This window comes from Nothobranchius furzeri, chromosome 13, assembly GCF_043380555.1.
Source record: "Nothobranchius furzeri strain GRZ-AD chromosome 13, NfurGRZ-RIMD1, whole genome shotgun sequence".
Lineage (NCBI taxonomy): Eukaryota > Metazoa > Chordata > Actinopteri > Cyprinodontiformes > Nothobranchiidae > Nothobranchius > Nothobranchius furzeri.
The window spans coordinates 12,023,290-12,038,650 of record NC_091753.1 but is presented as its reverse complement, the minus strand read 5'-3'; positions in this window follow the sequence as shown (position 1 = coordinate 12,038,650).

Here is a 15,361-nt window from a genome sequence, read left to right as displayed (position 1 = left end):
GCCAAATGTCAGCACTCGGTCTGACTGAACGCCTCCAGGAGAGAAGCCCCAGCAAGACGCGCCCCGAGGAGCGTCTTGCCACATGTCAGCACTCGGTCTGACTGAGCTCCTCCAGGAGAGAGGCCCAAGCAAGACGCGCCCCGAGGAGCGTCTTGCCACATATCAACAAAGGATCTGACTGAGGGCCTCCATGAGAGAAGCCCAAGCAAGACGCGCCCCGAGGAGCGTCTTGTCACATGTCACCACTGGGTCTGACTGAGCGCCTCCAGGAGAGAAGCCCCAGCAAGACGCGCCCCGAGGAGCGTCTTACTACATGTCAGCACTCGGTCTGACTGAACGCCTCCAGGAGAGAAGCCCAAGCAAGACGCGCCCCGAGGAGCTCCTTGCCACATGTCAGCACTCGGTCTGACTGAACGCCTCCAGGAGAGAAGCCCCAGCAAGACACACCCCGAGGAGCGTCTTGCCACATGTAAGCACTGGGTCTGACTGAGCGCCTCCAGGAGAGAGGCCCCAGCAAGACGCGCACCGAGGAGCGTCTTGCCTTATGTCAGCACTCGGTCTGACTGAGCGCCTCCAGGAGAGAGGCCCAAGCAAGACGCGCCACGAGGAGCGTCTTGCCACATGTCAACAATGGGTCTGACTGAGGGCCTCCAGGAGAGAAGCCCAAGCAAGACGCGCCCCGAGGAGCATCTTGCCACATGTCAACAATGGGTCTGACTGAGGGCCTCCAAGAGAGAAGCCCAAGCAAGATGCGCCCCGAGGAGCGTCTTGCAACATGTCAACACTGGGTCTGACTGAGCACCTCCAGGAGAGAGGCCCAAGCAAGACTCGCCCCGAGGAGCGTCTTGACACATGTCAACACTGGGGCTGACAGAGGGCCTCCAGGAGAGAGGCCCAAGCAAGATGCGCCCCGAGGAGCGTCTTGCCACATGTAAACAATGGGTCTGACTGAGGGCCTCCAGGAGAGAAGCCCAAGCAAGACTCGCCCCGAGGAGCGTCTTGCCACATGTCAACAATGGGTCTCACTGAGGGCCTCCAGGAGAGAAGCCCAAGCAAGACGCGCCCCGAGGAGCGTCTTGCCACATGTCAACAATGGGTCTGACAGAGCGCCTCCAGGAGAGAGGCCCCAGCAAGACGCGCCCCGAGGAGCATCTGGCCACATGTCAGCACTCTGTCTGACTGTGCGCCTCCAGGAGAGAGGCCCCAAGCAAGACGCGCCCCGAGGAGCATCTTGCCACATGTCAACAATGAGTCTGACTGAGGGCCTCCAGGAGAGAAACCCAATCAAGACGCGCCCCGACGAGCGTCTTGACACATGTCAGCACTCGGTCTGACTGAACGCCTCTAGGAGAGAAGCCCCAGCAAGACGCGCCCCGAGGAGCGTCTTGCCACATGTCAGCACTCGGTCTGACTGAGCTCCTCCAGGAGAGAGGCCCAAGCAAGACGCGCCCCGAGGAGCGTCTTGCCACATATCAACAATGGATCTGACTGAGGGCCTCCATGAGAGAAGCCCAAGCAAGACGCGCCCCGAGGAGCGTCTTGTCACATGTCACCACTGGGTCTGACTGAGCGCCTCCAGGAGAGAGGCCCAAGCAAGATGCCCCCCGAGGAGCGTCTTGCCACATGTCACCACTGGGTCTGACTGAGCGCCTCCAGGAGAGAGGCCCAAGCAAGACGCGCCCCGAGGAGCGTCTTGCCACATGTCAAATATGAGTCTGACTGAGGGCCTCCAGGAGAGAAGCCCAAGCAAGACGCGTCCCGAGGAGCGTCTTGCCACATGTCAGCACTCGGTCTGACTGAACGCCTCCAGGAGAGAAGCCCCAGCAAGACGCGCCCCGAGGAGCGTCTTGCCACATGTAAGCACTGGGTCTGACTGAGCGCCTCCAGGAGAGAGGCCCCAGCAAGACGCGCCCCGAGGAGCGTCTTGCCTTATGTCAGCACTCGGTCTGACTGAGCGCCTCCAGGAGAGAGGCCCAAGCAAGACGCGCCCCGAGGAGCGTCTGGCCACATGTCAGCACTCTGTCTGACTGTGCGCCTCCAGGAGAGAGGCCCCAATCAAGACGCGCCCCGAGGAGCATCTTGCCACATGTCAACAATGAGTCTGACTGAGGGCCTCCAGGAGAGAAGCCCAAGCAAGACGCGCACCGAGGAGCGTCTTGCCAAATGTCAGCACTCGGTCTGACTGAACGCCTCCAGGAGAGAAGCCCCAGCAAGACGCGCCCCGAGGAGCGTCTTGCCACATGTCAGCACTCGGTCTGACTGAGCTCCTCCAGGAGAGAGGCCCAAGCAAGACGCGCCCCGAGGAGCGTCTTGCCACATATCAACAAAGGATCTGACTGAGGGCCTCCATGAGAGAAGCCCAAGCAAGACGCGCCCCGAGGAGCGTCTTGTCACATGTCACCACTGGGTCTGACTGAGCGCCTCCAGGAGAGAAGCCCCAGCAAGACGCGCCCCGAGGAGCGTGTTACTACATGTCAGCACTCGGTCTGACTGAACGCCTCCAGGAGAGAAGCCCAAGCAAGACGCGCCCCGAGGAGCTCCTTGCCACATGTCAGCACTCGGTCTGACTGAACGCCTCCAGGAGAGAAGCCCCAGCAAGACACACCCCGAGGAGCGTCTTGCCACATGTAAGCACTGGGTCTGACTGAGCGCCTCCAGGAGAGAGGCCCCAGCAAGACGCGCACCGAGGAGCGTCTTGCCTTATGTCAGCACTCGGTCTGACTGAGCGCCTCCAGGAGAGAGGCCCAAGCAAGACGCGCCCCGAGGAGCGTCTTGCCACATGTCAACAATGGGTCTGACTGAGGGCCTCCAGGAGAGAAGCCCAAGCAAGACGCGCCCCGAGGAGCATCTTGCCACATGTCAACAATGGGTCTGACTGAGGGCCTCCAAGAGAGAAGCCCAAGCAAGATGCGCCCCGAGGAGCGTCTTGCAACATGTCAACACTGGGTCTGACTGAGCACCTCCAGGAGAGAGGCCCAAGCAAGACTCGCCCCGAGGAGCGTCTTGACACATGTCAACACTGGGGCTGACAGGGGGCCTCCAGGAGAGAGGCCCAAGCAAGATGCGCCCCGAGGAGCGTCTTGCCACATGTAAACAATGGGTCTGACTGAGGGCCTCCAGGAGAGAAGCCCAAGCAAGACTCGCCCCAAGGAGCGTCTTGCCACATGTCAACAATGGGTCTCACTGAGGGCCTCCAGGAGAGAAGCCCAAGCAAGACGCGCCCCGAGGAGCGTCTTGCCACATGTCAACAATGGGTCTGACAGAGCGCCTCCAGGAGAGAGGCCCCAGCAAGACGCGCCCCGAGGAGCGTCTGGCCACATGTCAGCACTCTGTCTGACTGTGCGCCTCCAGGAGAGAGGCCCCAAGCAAGACGCGCCCCGAGGAGCATCTTGCCACATGTCAACAATGAGTCTGACTGAGGGCCTCCAGGAGAGAAACCCAATCAAGACGCGCCCCGACGAGCGTCTTGACACATGTCAGCACTCGGTCTGACTGAACGCCTCTAGGAGAGAAGCCCCAGCAAGACGCGCCCCGAGGAGCGTCTTGCCACATGTCAGCACTCGGTCTGACTGAGCTCCTCCAGGAGAGAGGCCCAAGCAAGACGCGCCCCGAGGAGCATCTTGCCACATATCAACAATGGATCTGACTGAGGGCCTCCATGAGAGAAGCCCAAGCAAGACGCGCCCCGAGGAGCGTCTTGTCACATGTCACCACTGGGTCTGACTGAGCGCCTCCAGGAGAGAGGCCCAAGCAAGACGCCCCCCGAGGAGCGTCTTGCCACATGTCACCACTGGGTCTGACTGAGCGCCTCCAGGAGAGAGGCCCAAGCAAGACGCGCCCCGAGGAGCGTCTTGCCACATGTCAAATATGAGTCTGACTGAGGGCCTCCAGGAAAGAAGCCCAAGCAAGACGCGTCCCGAGGAGCGTCTTGCCACATGTCAGCACTCGGTCTGACTGAACGCCTCCAGGAGAGAAGCCCCAGCAAGACGCGCCCCGAGGAGCGTCTTGCCACATGTAAGCACTGGGTCTGACTGAGCGCCTCCAGGAGAGAGGCCCCAGCAAGACGCGCCCCGAGGAGCGTCTTGCCTTATGTCAGCACTCGGTCTGACTGAGCGCCTCCAGGAGAGAGGCCCAAGCAAGAAGCGCCCCGAGGAGCGTCTTGCCACATGTCAACAATGGGTCTGACTGAGGGCCTCCAGGAGAGAAGCCGAAGCAAGATGCGCCCAAAGGAGCGTCTTGCCACATGTAAACAATGGGTCTGACTGAGGGCCTCCAGGAGAGAAGCCCAAGCAAGACGCGCCCCGAGGAGCGTCTTGCCACATGTCAGCACTCGGTCTGACTGAGCGCCTCCAGGAGAGAGGCCCAAGCAAGACGCGCCCCGAGGAGCGTCTTGCCACATATCAGCAATGGGTCTGACTGAGGGCCTCCATGAGAGAAGCCCAAGCAAGACGCGCCCCGAGGAGCGTCTTGCCACATGTCACCACTGGGTCTGACTGAGCGCCTCCAGGAGAGAGGCCCAAGTAAGACGCGCCCCGAGGAGCGTCTTGTCACGTGTCAACACTGGGTCTGACTGAGCGTCTCCAGGAGAGAGGCCCAAGCAGGACGCGCCCCGAGGAGCGTCTTGCCACATGTCAGCACAGGGTCTGACTGAGCGCCTCCAGGAGAGAGTCCCAAGCAAGACGCGCCCCGAGGAGCGTCTTGCCACATGTAAGCACTGGGTCTGACTGAGCGCCTCCAGGAGAGAAGCCCCAGCAAGACGCGCCCCGAGGAGCGTCTTACCACATGTCAGCACTCGGTCTGACTGAACGCCTCCAGGAGAGAAGCCCAAGCAAGACGCGCCCCGAAGAGCGTCTTGCCACATGTCAGCACTCGGTCTGACTGAACGCCTCCAGGAGAGAAGCCCCAGCAAGACACGCCCCGAGGAGCGTCTTGCCACATGTAAGCACTGGGTCTGACTGAGCGCCTCCAGGAGAGAGGCCCCAGCAAGACGCGCCCCGAGGAGCGTCTTGCCTTATGTCAGCACTCGGTCTGACTGAGCGCCTCTAGGAGAGAGGCCCAAGCAAGACGCGCCCCGCGGAGCGTCTTGCCACATGTCAACAATGGGTCTGACTGAGGGCCTCCAGGAGAGAAGCCCAAGCAAGACGCGCCCCGAGGAGCGTCTTGCCACATGTCAGCACTCGGTCTGACTGAGCGACTCCAGGAGAGAGGCCCAAGAAAGACGCACCCCGGGGAGCGTCTTGACACATGTCAACACTGGGGCTGACAGAGGGCCTCCAGGAGAGAGGCCCAATTAAGATGCGCTCCGAGGAGCGTCTTGCCACATGTAAACAATGGGTCTGACTGAGGGCCTCCAAGAGAGAAGCCCAAGCAAGACGCGCCCCGAGGAGCGTCTTGCACCATGTCAACACTGGGTCTGACTGAGCACCTCCAGGAGAGAGGGCCAAGCAAGACTCGCCCCGAGGAGCGTCTTGCCACATATCAACAATGGGTCTGACTGAGGGCCTCCATGAGAGAAGCCCAAGCAAGACGCGCCCCGAGGAGCATCTTGCCACATGTCAGCACTCGGTCTGACTGAGCGACTCCAGGAGAGAGGCCCAAGCAAGAAGCACCTCGAGGAGCGTCTTGACACATGTCAACACTGGGGCTGACAGAGGGCCTCCAGGAGAGAGGCCCAAGCAAGATGCGCCCCCAGGAGCGTCTTGCCACATGTCAACACTGGGTCTGACTGAGCACCTCCAGGAGAGAGGCCCAAGCAAGACTCGCCCCGAGGAGCGTCTTGCCACATATCAACAATGGGTCTGACTGAGGGCCTCCATGAGAGAAGCCCAAGCAAGACGCGCCCCGAGAAGCGTCTTGCCACATGTCAGCACTCGGTCTGACTGAGCGCCTCCAGGAGAGAGGCCCAAGCATGACGCGCCCCGAGGAGCATCTTGCCACATATCAACAATGGGTCTGACTGAGGGCCTCCATGAGAGAAGCCCAAGCAAGACGCGCCCCGAGGAGCGTCTTGTCACGTGTCAACACTGGGTCTGACTGAGCGTCTCCAGGAGAGAGGCCCAAGCAAGACGCGCCCCGAGGAGCGTCTTGCCACATGTCACCACTGGGTCTGACTGAGCGCCTCCAGGAGAGAGGCCCAAGCAAGACGCGCCCCGAGGAGCGTCTTGCCACATGTCAACAATGAGTCTGACTGAGGGCCTCCAGGAGAGAAGCCCAAGCAAGACGCGTCCCGAGGAGTGTCTTGCCACATGTCAGCACTCGGTCTGACTGAACGCCTCTAGGAGAGAAGCCCCAGCAAGACGCACCCCGAGGAGCGTCTTGCCACATGTAAGCACTGGGTCTGACTGAGCACCTCCAGGAGAGAGGCCCCAGCAAGACGCGCCCCGAGGAGCGTCTTGCCTTATGTCAGCACTCGGTCTGACTGAGCGCCTCCAGGAGAGAGGCCCAAGCAAGACGCGTCCCGAGGAGTGTCTTGCCACATGTCAACAATGAGTCTGACTGAGGGCCTCCAGGAGAGAAGCCCAAGCAAGACGCGTCCCGAGGAGTGTCTTGCCACATGTCAACAATGGGTCTGACTGAGGGCCTCCAGGAGAGAAGCCCAAGCAAGACGCGCCCCGAGGAGCGTCTTGCCACATGTCAGCACTCGGTCTGACTGAGCGCCTCCAGGAGAGAGGCCCAAGCAAGCCGCGCCCCGAGGAGCGTCTTGCCACATGTAAGCACTGGGTCTGACTGAGCGCCTCCAGGAGAGAAACCCCAGCAAGACGCGCCCCGAGGAGCGTCTTACCACATGTCAGCACTCGGTCTGACTGAACGCCTCCAGGAGAGAAGCCCAAGCAAACGCGCCCCGAGGAGCTCCTTGCCACATGTCAGCACTCGGTCTGACTGAACGCCTCCAGGAGAGAAGCCCCAGCAAGACACACCCCGAGGAGCGTCTTGCCACATGTAAGCACTGGGTCTGACTGAGCGCCTCCAGGAGGGAGGCCCCAGCAAGACGCGCCCCGAGGAGCGTCTTGCCTTATGTCAGCACTCGGTCTGACTGAGCGCCTCCAGGAGAGAGGCCCAAGCAAGACGCGCCCCGAGGAGCGTCTTGCCACATGTCAACAATGGGTCTGACTGAGGGCCTCCAGGAGAGAAGCCCAAGCAAGACGCGCCCCGAGGAGCGTCTTGCCACATGTCAACAATGGGTCTGACTGAGGGCCTCCAAGAGAGAAGCCCAAGCAAGACGCGCCCCGAGGAGCGTCTTGCCACATGTCAGCACTCGGTCTGACTGAGCGCCTCCAGGAGAGAGGCCCCAGCAAGACGCGCCCCGAGGAGCGTCTGGCCACATGTCACCACTGGGTCTGACTGAGCGCCTCCAGGAGAGAGGCCCAAGCAAGACGCGCCCCGAGGAGCGTCTTGCCACATGTCAGCACTCGGTCTGACTGAACGCCTCCAGGAGAGAAGCCCAAGCAAGACGCGCCCCGAGGAGCTCCTTGCCACATGTCAGCACTCGGTCTGACTGAACGCCTCCAGGAGAGAAGCCCCAGCAAGACGCGCCCCGAGGAGCGTCTTGCCACATGTAAGCACTGGGTCTGACTGAGCACCTCCAGGAGAGAGGCCACACCTAGACGCGCCCCGAGGTGCGTCTTGCCTTATGTCAGCACTCGGTCTGACTGAGCGCCTCCAGGGCGAGAGGCCCAAGCAAGACGCGTCCCGAGGAGTGTCTTGCCACATGTCAACAATGAGTCTGACTGAGGGCCTCCAGGAGAGAAGCCCAAGCAAGACGCGTCCCGAGGAGTGTCTTGCCACATGTCAACAATGGGTCTGACTGAGGGCCTCCAGGAGAGAAGCCCAAGCAAGACGCGCCCCGAGGAGCGTCTTGCCACATGTCAGCACTCGGTCTGACTGAGCGCCTCCAGGAGAGAGGCCCAAGCAAGACGCGCCCCGAGGAGCGTCTTGCCACATGTAAGCACTGGGTCTGACTGAGCGCCTCCAGGAGAGAAACCCCAGCAAGACGCGCCCCGAGGAGCGTCTTACCACATGTCAGCACTCGGTCTGACTGAACGCCTCCAGGAGAGAAGCCCAAGCAAGACGCGCCCCGAGGAGCTCCTTGCCACATGTCAGCACTCGGTCTGACTGAACGCCTCCAGGAGAGAAGCCCCAGCAAGACACACCCCGAGGAGCGTCTTGCCACATGAAAGCACTGGGTCTGACTGAGCGCCTCCAGGAGGGAGGCCCCAGCAAGACGCGCCCCGAGGAGCGTCTTGCCTTATGTCAGCACTCGGTCTGACTGAGCGCCTCCAGGAGAGAGGCCCAAGCAAGACGCGCCCCGAGGAGCGTCTTGCCACATGTCAACAATGGGTCTGACTGAGGGCCTCCAGGAGAGAAGCCCAAGCAAGACGCGCCCCGAGGAGCGTCTTGCCACATGTCAACAATGGGTCTGACTGAGGGCCTCCAAGAGAGAAGCCCAAGCAAGACGCGCCCCGAGGAGCGTCTTGCCACATGTCAGCACTCGGTCTGACTGAGCGCCTCCAGGAGAGAGGCCCCAGCAAGACGCGCCCCGAGGAGCGTCTGGCCACATGTCAGCACTCTGTCTGACTGTGCGCCTCCAGGAGAGAGGCCCCAATCAAGACGCACCCCGAGGAGCATCTTGCCACATGTCAACAATGAGTCTGACTGAGGGCCTCCAGGAGAGAAGCCCAAGCAAGACGCGCCCCGAGGAGCGTCTTGCCACATGTCAGCACTCGGTCTGACTGAACGCCTCCAGGAGAGAAGCCCCAGCAAGACGCGCCCCGAGGAGCGTCTTGCCACATGTCAGCACTCGGTCTCACTGAGCTCCTCCAGGAGAGAGGCCCAAGCAAGATGCGCCCCGAGGAGAGTCTTGCCACATATCAACAAAGGATCTGACTGAGGGCCTCCATGAGAGAAGCCCAAGCAAGACGCGCCCCGAGGAGCGTCTTGTCACATGTCACCACTGGGTCTGACTGAGCGCCTCCAGGAGAGAAGCCCCAGCAAGACGCGCCCCGAGGAGCGTCTTACCACATGTCAGCACTCGGTCTGACTGAACGCCTCCAGGAGAGAAGCCCAAGCAAGACGCGCCCCGAGGAGCTCCTTGCCACATGTCAGCACTCGGTCTGACTGAACGCCTCCAGGAGAGAAGCCCCAGCAAGACACACCCCGAGGAGCGTCTTGCCACATGTAAGCACTGGGTCTGACTGAGCGCCTCCAGGAGAGAGGCCCCAGCAAGACGCGCACCGAGGAGCGTCTTGCCTTATGTCAGCACTCGGTCTGACTGAGCGCCTCCAGGAGAGAGGCCCAAGCAAGACGCGCCCCGAGGAGCGTCTTGCCACATGTCAACAATGGGTCTGACTGAGGGCCTCCAGGAGAGAAGCCCAAGCAAGACGCGCCCCGAGGAGCGTCTTGCCACATGTCAACAATGGGTCTGACTGAGGGCCTCCAAGAGAGAAGCCCAAGCAAGATGCGCCCCGAGGAGCGTCTTGCAACATGTCAACACTGGGTCTGACTGAGGGCCTCCAGGAGAGAAGCCCAAGCAAGACGCGCCCCGAGGAGCGTTTTGCCACATGTCATCAATGGGTCTGACAGAGCGCCTCCAGGAGAGAGGCCCCAGCAAGACGCGCCCCGAGGAGCGTCTGGCCACATGTCAGCACTCTGTCTGACTGTGCGCCTCCAGGAGAGAGGCCCCAAGCAAGACGCGCCCCGAGGAGCATCTTGCCACATGTCAACAATGAGTCTGACTGAGGGCCTCCAGGAGAGAAACCCAAGCAAGACGCGCCCCGACGAGCGTCTTGCCACATGTCAGCACTCGGTCTGACTGAACGCCTCTAGGAGAGAAGCCCCAGCAAGACGCACCCCGAGGAGCGTCTTGCCACGTGTCAGCACTCGGTCTGACTGAGCTCCTCCAGGAGAGAGGCCCAAGCAAGATGCGCCCCGAGGAGCGTCTTGCCACATATCAACAATGGATCTGACTGAGGGCCTCCATGAGAGAAGCCCAAGCAAGACGCGCCCCGAGGAGCGTCTTGTCACATGTCACCACTGGATCTGACTGAGCGCCTCCAGGAGAGAGGCCCCAGCAAGACGCGCCCCGAGGAGCGTCTTGCCACATGTCAACAATGAGTCCGACTGAGGGCCTCCAGGAGAGAAGCCCAAGCAAGACGCGTCCCGAGGAGCGTCTTGCCACATGTCAACAATGGGTCTGACTGAGGGCCTCCAAGAGAGAAGCCCAAGCAAGACGCGCCCCGAGGAGCGTCTTGCCACATGTCAGCACTCGGTCTGACTGAGCGCCTCCAGGAGAGAGGCCCCAGCAAGACGCGCCCCGAGGAGCGTCTGGCCACATGTCAGCACTCTGTCTGACTGTGCGCCTCCAGGAGAGAGGCCCCAATCAAGACGCGCCCCGAGGAGCATCTTGCCACATGTCAACAATGAGTCTGACTGAGGGCCTCCAGGAGAGAAGCCCAAGCAAGACGCGCCCCGAGGAGCGTCTTGCCAAATGTCAGCACTCGGTCTGACTGAACGCCTCCAGGAGAGAAGCCCCAGCAAGACGCGCCCCGAGGAGCGTCTTGCCACATGTCAGCACTCGGTCTGACTGAGCTCCTCCAGGAGAGAGGCCCAAGCAAGACGCGCCCCGAGGAGCGTCTTGCCACATATCAACAAAGGATCTGACTGAGGGCCTCCATGAGAGAAGCCCAAGCAAGACGCGCCCCGAGGAGCGTCTTGTCACATGTCACCACTGGGTCTGACTGAGCGCCTCCAGGAGAGAAGCCCCAGCAAGACGCGCCCCGAGGAGCGTCTTACTACATGTCAGCACTCGGTCTGACTGAACGCCTCCAGGAGAGAAGCCCAAGCAAGACGCGCCCCGAGGAGCTCCTTGCCACATGTCAGCACTCGGTCTGACTGAACGTCTCCAGGAGAGAAGCCCCAGCAAGACACACCCCGAGGAGCGTCTTGCCACATGTAAGCACTGGGTCTGACTGAGCGCCTCCAGGAGAGAGGCCCCAGCAAGACGCGCACCGAGGAGCGTCTTGCCTTATGTCAGCACTCGGTCTGACTGAGCGCCTCCAGGAGATAGGCCCAAGCAAGACGCGCCCCGAGGAGCGTCTTGCCACATGTCAACAATGGGTCTGACTGAGGGCCTCCAGGAGAGAAGCCCAAGCAAGACGCGCCCCGAGGAGCATCTTGCCACATGTCAACAAAGGGTCTGACTGAGGGCCTCCAAGAGAGAAGCCCAAGCAAGATGCGCCCCGAGGAGCGTCTTGCAACATGTCAACACTGGGTCTGACTGAGCACCTCCAGGAGAGAGGCCCAAGCAAGACTCGCCCCGAGGAGCGTCTTGACACATGTCAACACTGGGGCTGACAGAGGGCCTCCAGGAGAGAGGCCCAAGCAAGATGCGCCCCGAGGAGCGTCTTGCCACAAGTAAACAATGGGTCTGACTGAGGGCCTCCAGGAGAGAAGCCCAAGCAAGACTCGTCCCGAGGAGCGTCTTGCCACATGTCAACAATGGGTCTCACTGAGGGCCTCCAGGAGAGAAGCCCAAGCAAGACGCGCCCCGAGGAGCGTCTTGCCACATGTCAACAATGGGTCTGACAGAGCGCCTCCAGGAGAGAGGCCCCAGCAAGACGCGCCCCGAGGAGCGTCTGGCCACATGTCAGCACTCTGTCTGACTGTGCGCCTCCAGGAGAGAGGCCCCAAGCAAGACGCGCCCCGAGAAGCATCTTGCCACATGTCAACAATGAGTCTGACTGAGGGCCTCCAGGAGAGAAACCCAAGCAAGACGCGCCCCGACGAGCGTCTTGACACATGTCAGCACTCGGTCTGACTGAACGCCTCTAGGAGAGAAGCCCCAGCAAGACGCGCCCCGAGGAGCGTCTTGCCACATGTCAGCACTCGGTCTGACTGAGCTCCTCCAGGAGAGAGGCCCAAGCAAGACGCGCCCCGAGGAGCGTCTTGCCACATATCAACAATGGATCTGACTGAGGGCCTCCATGAGAGAAGCCCAAGCAAGACGCGCCCCGAGGAGCGTCTTGTCACATGTCACCACTGGGTCTGACTGAGCGCCTCCAGGAGAGAGGCCCAAGCAAGACGCCCCCCGAGGAGCGTCTTGCCACATGTCACCACTGGGTCTGACTGAGTGCCTCCAGGAGAGAGGCCCAAGCAAGACGCGCCCCGAGGAGCGTCTTGCCACATGTCAAATATGAGTCTCACTGAGGGCCTCCAGGAGAGAAGCCCAAGCAAGACGCGTCCCGAGGAGCGTCTTGCCACATGTCAGCACTCGGTCTGACTGAACGCCTCCAGGAGAGAAGCCCCAGCAAGACGCGCCCCGAGGAGCGTCTTGCCACATGTAAGCACTGGGTCTGACTGAGCGCCTCCAGGAGAGAGGCCCCAGCAAGACGCGCCCCGAGGAGCGTCTTGCCTTATGTCAGCACTCGGTCTGACTGAGCGCCTCCAGGAGAGAGGCCCAAGCAAGACGCGCCCCGAGGAGCATCTTGCCACATGTCAACAATGGGTCTGACTGAGGGCCTCCAGGAGAGAAGCCCAAGCAAGATGCGCCCAAAGGAGCGTCTTGCCACATGTAAACAATGGGTCTGACTGAGGGCCTCCAGGAGAGAAGCCCAAGCAAGACGCGCCCCGAGGAGCGTCTTTCCACATGTCAGCACTCGGTCTGACAGAGCGCCTCCAGGAGAGAGGCCCAAGCAAGACGCGCCCCGAGGAGCGTCTTGCCACATATCAGCAATGGGTCTGACTGAGGGCCTCCATGAGAGAAGCCCAAGCAAGACGCGCCCCGAGGAGCGTCTTGCCACATGTCACCACTGGGTCTGACTGAGCGCCTCCAGGAGAGAGGCCCAAGTAAGACGCGCCCCGAGGAGCGTCTTGTCACGTGTCAACACTGGGTCTGACTGAGCGTCTCCAGGAGAGAGGCCCAAGCAGGACGCGCCCCGAGGAGCGTCTTGCCACATGTCAGCACTGGGTCTGACTGAGCGCCTCCAGGAGAGAGTCCCAAGCAAGACGCGCCCCGAGGAGCGTCTTGCCACATGTAAGCACTGGGTCTGACTGAGCGCCTCCAGGAGAGAAGCCCCAGCAAGACGCGCCCCGAGGAGCGTCTTACCACATGTCAGCACTCGGTCTGACTGAACGCCTCTAGGAGAGAGGCCCAAGCAAGACGCGCCCCGCGGAGCGTCTTGCCACATGTCAACAATGGGTCTGACTGAGGGCCTCCAGGAGAGAAGCCCAAGCAAGACGCGCCCCGAGGAGCGTCTTGCCACATGTCAGCACTCGGTCTGACTGAGCGACTCCAGGAGAGAGGCCCAAGAAAGACGCACCCCGGGGAGCGTCTTGACACATGTCAACACTGGGGCTGACAGAGGGCCTCCAGGAGAGAGGCCCAATTAAGATGCGCCCCGAGGAGCGTCTTGCCACATGTAAACAATGGGTCTGACTGAGGGCCTCCAAGAGAGAAGCCCAAGCAAGACGCGCCCCGAGGAGCGTCTTGCACCATGTCAACACTGGGTCTGACTGAGCACCTCCAGGAGAGAGGGCCAAGCAAGACTCGCCCCGAGGAGCGTCTTGCCACATATCAACAATGGGTCTGACTGAGGGCCTCCATGAGAGAAGCCCAAGCAAGACGCGCCCCGAGGAGCATCTTGCCACATGTCAGCACTCGGTCTGACTGAGCGACTCCAGGAGAGAGGCCCAAGCAAGACGCACCTCGAGGAGCGTCTTGACACATGTCAACACTGGGGCTGACAGAGGGCCTCCAGGAGAGAGGCCCAAGCAAGATGCGCCCCCAGGAGCGTCTTGCCACATGTCAACACTGGGTCTGACTGAGCACCTCCAGGAGAGAGGCCCAAGCAAGACTCGCCCCGAGGAGCGTCTTGCCACATATCAACAATGGGTCTGACTGAGGGCCTCCATGAGAGAAGCCCAAGCAAGACGCGCCCCGAGAAGCGTCTTGCCACATGTCAGCACTCGGTCTGACTGAGCGCCTCCAGGAGAGAGGCCCAAGCAAGACGCGCCCCGAGGAGCGTTTTGCCACATATCAACAATGGGTCTGACTGAGGGCCTCCATGAGAGAAGCCCAAGCAAGACGCGCCCCGAGGAGCGTCTTGTCACGTGTCAACACTGGGTCTGACTGAGCGTCTCCAGGAGAGAGGCCCAAGCAAGACGCGCCCCGAGGAGCGTTTTGCCACATGTCACCACTGGGTCTGACTGAGCGCCTCCAGGAGAGAGGCCCAAGCAAGACGCGCCCCGAGGAGCGTCTTGCCACATGTCAACAATGAGTCTGACTGAGGGCCTCCAGGAGAGAAGCCCAAGCAAGACGCGTCCCGAGGAGTGTCTTGCCACATGTCAGCACTCGGTCTGACTGAACGCCTCCAGGAGAGAAGCCCCAGCAAGACGCGCCCCGAGGAGCGTCTTGCCACATGTAAGCACTGGGTCTGACTGAGCACCTCCAGGAGAGAGGCCCCAGCAAGACGCGCACCGAGGAGCGTCTTGCCTTATGTCAGCACTCGGTCTGACTGAGCGCCTCCAGGAGAGAGGCCCAAGCAAGACGCGTCCCGAGGAATGTCTTGCCACATGTCAACAATGAGTCTGAATGAGGGCCTCCAGGAGAGAAGCCCAAGCAAGACGCGTCCCGAGGAGTGTCTTGCCACATGTCAACAATGGGTCTGACTGAGGGCCTCCAGGAGAGAAGCCCAAGCAAGACGCGCCCCGAGGAGCGTCTTGCCACATGTCAGCACTCGGTCTGACTGAGCGCCTCCAGGAGAGAGGCCCAAGCAAGACGCACCCCGCGGAGCGTCTTGACAAATGTCAACACTGGGGCTGACAGAGGAACTCCAGGAGAGAGGCCCAAGCAAGATGCGCCCCGAGGAGCGTCTTGCCACATGTAAACAATGGGTCTGACTGAGGGCCTCCAGGAGAGAAGCCCAAGCAAGACGCGCCCCGAGGAGCGTCTTGCCACATGTCAGCACTCGGTCTGACTGAGCGCCTCCAGGAGAGAGGCCCAAGCAAGACGCGCCCCGAGGAGCGTCTTGCCACATATCAACAATGGGTCTGACTGAGGGCCTCCATGAGAGAAGCCCAAGCAAGACGCGCCCCGAGGAGCGTCTTGTCACGTGTCAACACTGGGTCTGACTGAGAGTCTCCAGGAGAGAGGCCCAAGCAAGACGCGCCCCGAGGAACGTCTTGCCACATGTAAGCACTGCGTCTGACTGAGCGCCTCCAGGAGAGAGGCCCAAGCAAGACGCCCCCCGAGGAGCGTCTTGCCACATGTCAACAATGGGTCTGACTGAGGGCCTCCAGGAGAGAAGCCTCAAGCAAGACGTGCCCCGAGGAGCGTCTTGCCACATGTCAACAATGGGTCTGACTGAGC